The sequence below is a fragment of the Stegodyphus dumicola genome, chromosome X1 (assembly GCF_044657685.1).
Source record: "Stegodyphus dumicola isolate Sdum_Otavi_A_Nest chromosome X1, ASM4465768v1".
NCBI lineage: Eukaryota > Metazoa > Arthropoda > Arachnida > Araneae > Eresidae > Stegodyphus > Stegodyphus dumicola.
In genome coordinates, this window is record NC_140780.1 from 224,210,396 (window position 1) to 224,213,899 (window position 3,504).

Below are 3,504 nucleotides of genomic sequence, written 5' to 3' on the forward strand. Positions count from 1 at the left end.
CGATTTTTCTTTTCCAGAAAAAAGTTACTTTTAAACTTATGAAACTCATCGGGACAAAAATTTCAGACAAGAGATATTCCCATCAAAGTGAAGGTCAAAATGTACATTATCCCGTGTTAGTCTTCAATAAGTTTCGATATAATGTTAAATAATTAGCATGTAATTGTTAAAAAGTCATAATAATAACAACAGTTTAGTTATCCAGTACTATTTCCTTATTAATAATTAATTTACTGAATCGATGATTGATAAATAAAATTTATTTATATAACATATAAATATGGACTTGTATTAAAAAGTATTATGTATTAAGAATTTTGTAATTTAAAAAATTAATATAACTCTTTATGTAGCACTTGTTGTTAAGTTGTTGATTAATGTGATTTTTTTAGAGGGGGTTGTTTTTTAGTGTATTTTTCACAATAAATAAATGGAGCTTTGAGTTAATACAATTTATCCGTACAGAATTTCGCTTCCGTTTAAAAAGATAAAGCAAAAAATTGTAAGTATTCCGCCTCTTTCATGTCAGGTTACTTTAATAATACAAGGAATACGGAGGTATGTGCCCAGGGTAAAGGATGCCTTCTTGAAGGACTTTCTAACGGAAATTAGGTTGTTTTCACGTTACACAGGAAAAAAAAAACCACGAAAACCAGCCATGCAGCCAGCCCGTTCGTATGAGACCGAACGCCGGTCAAACTCCCAGTATTCAGCCGTGTTAATTACTTGACCACTAGTGAAACCTCTTTTACTGAAGAATGAAAGTTGATCTAGTGTACCCTAGAGTAGGTTCAAAAACCCTTGTTTTACTTAGGGCCAGTGCGAGAGCCTGTGAAAATGGTTCAGCAGAATTTCGGAAGGGGGGGGGAGAAAATATTTAGAATTCAGGAAGGCACCAGGAACACCTTCTTAAACAGGAGGTGTTGCCATCAAGCGCCCAGTGTAACAGGAAAGCGCTAAATCTGTTTAAGGAGTTATTGGCGCCAGGGCACACAGTTTAACAGGAACGATTTCTATAGATTTCGGGGTCTAACAGGCAAAAATATCACAGCGAAATGCGCTTGCGCATTTTTATTACTTTTCAAAATCACCATCTTGAGCATGCCCACTTCCATGAAACAAATATGCACGAAATATCCCTCCTCCTTGCGTTCATCTAGGGAAAAGAACCATTTGTTGCTGTGTCACAGTTGGGAATTTTCACAGCAAATAATTTTTAATATTTGAAGTTTTGCTCTTTTGTCTGTGGCGTTGTTATACATTTGTTTTAAAACAGATTCAGTAGCTTTAAATATGTGTTACGCAGTTATAAACTTTTTATTCAAAATAGCAATAAAGTAATTTTTATTGTAATGTTTTAAAATTAACTCTGTGAAAATTATAAAAATTTTAGCTCGTACTTATATCCTTTAGGTTGCAGGTTACTTCCTATGTTTCCTTACTTAGATTTATATATGCCAATACAGTAGAAGTACTGCAGATCGATATGAAACGTGAAATCGATACCCATATATATAGTACATGTAGTACATATGTACTAATTATTATACGTATATGTATTAATATGTAATTAAAAATGATTCATGAATTTAAATATATTTCATTTAACCTATTATTTAAAATTTTGGTACTGTTACGTCATTTAAAAATGCAAATATTTATCCTCAGTATTAAAAATTTATTCTCTGAACTGAATGGAAAAAAATATTTGTCTTTTTTTTTTTTTTTTTGACTGATGAAAGTGAAATAAGAAACAAATGAACCTTTAAAATATCTTTATCTTTGATAGAAACTTAAAATTTCGAAACTCAAAATGTACATCACCCAGGGCTCGGCCGGGACTTGAACCCGGGACCTCTCGCACCCTAAGCGAGAATCATACCCCTAGACCACCGAGCCACACAGAACCTAAAAGAATCTGTTGACTAGATAAGAACGTAAAACTGGGACACCACTCGAAATTTGTTTTCATTTATTTTCGAAGTGGAAAAAATGCACCTCCGCGAGAAATCATTATCCGATCGCAAAACATTTCAAGATATTCAGAGGAAGCACAGCAGAATTCCAGATAGGTGAACGATCAGGCCTCAACCCACCCGGATAACTTGGTTTTCTTCGTTCTGTATGCTTCAAATGTGGATTTGCTAGAGTGAATGTAATATTTTTCCCTACGTCAAATGTGCATTTGCTGCAATTTAAAAATTAATTAATTAATAATTTAAAAAAAATCTTAATAAAATTTTATTCGCATGACTCAAAATACAAAACACACTTATTCGGCAAAATTAAATTACTAAATTTTTTCTGTTTTTCTGAGAAACAGCCTATCTCACCTAATCAGAAACCTTCAAACGCAATAGTGGTTAGTGATTCTAATTACCACACCGGAGATCCCGAATTCGAATCCAGGAAAAGGCATGGATATTCTAAATGTATAATGTCTTTGCGGCATGGGTATCACTCTAAATTTATGACGAGACGAAATTCCTCTTGTGTGGTTTGATGGTAAGGTGAGAGGGGTGGAAGACTCTCGGATCCGTTCCCTGGGGTGCTCTGTCTCAAAACTGGGGCGGCACTGAGCTGAAGACGTGCTGTCACCTCTGTGGAGTTCAAGTCTCATGACTAACGACAGGTGAAAAAAATTGCACCTCATGCCGCGAAATATTGGTAAGGTTGTTCTAAATATGTTAGGCAAATGAGATACAACTAATGACAATGAAATTAATTTTTATTTCTTTGGTGCCCCAAAACAAAATTTTTATTTTAACTACAATAAAATTAAACAAAGAAATTAATTTTATTGGCTAAAATTAGATGCCTGAACTATTTTTTCTGTTTAAATTAAACCGAGATATTTTTATTAACATAAAGTGAGCAATAGTAAAATTCGTAATTTAATAGTAGTACTTACATCAAACTTGAGAAAGACCTTGTCAAAAAAACAGTTTTTGCTAATGATTAATGTTGCAGATATTTTAAATTTATTTTTACAGGATCAGGTACAAATGACCTCGGGATAAGAACTATATATCTATAGGATATAATAAGATAACGAAAACATAAGAATGTAAAAAGCTTGAAGAACTATTCAGTTTTTTTAATAGAGCACCCTAAAAGTTGTTCTGGGTGTCCCGTGCAAATAAATAAACTGAGCTGTATGGTAAAGTTTTGAGTTAAAAAAATAGATTGCAGCTGATACAACAGGAAACGGTTCCTTATCAAAAAGCTAAGACTGACTAAAAACATCGTGTTTGTTTTTAAGACGTATGACAACCGAGAACACCAGATATTGGATGTCTTCCTTCTTTTCATTCCACGAGAATTTGAATCGAAGCAAACGTTTAAAATTCGAAGAATTAAGAATAACTACTTCAGAAGTAGTTCTAAAAACTTCTATTAAGAAACTGGCTTTTGCTGTGATATAGCCCTGCTAGCTTCTGGACATCGAGCTGCATCGGACATAATTTTACAGGAAGAAACTGTTTCGACTAGGAATCTTATCAC

The 3,504-nt window shown here is 33.4% G+C and overlaps 1 non-coding gene across 1 annotated transcript; it reads right to left on the bottom strand.

Annotated features, from left to right (window-relative positions):
* Positions 1 to 1,827: 1,827 nt before the first annotated feature.
* TRNAP-AGG (transfer RNA proline (anticodon AGG)) lies at positions 1,828 to 1,899 on the bottom strand. Its single transcript has one exon. It is a non-coding gene; the product is annotated as a tRNA-Pro (tRNA).
* Positions 1,900 to 3,504: the final 1,605 nt, after the last annotated feature.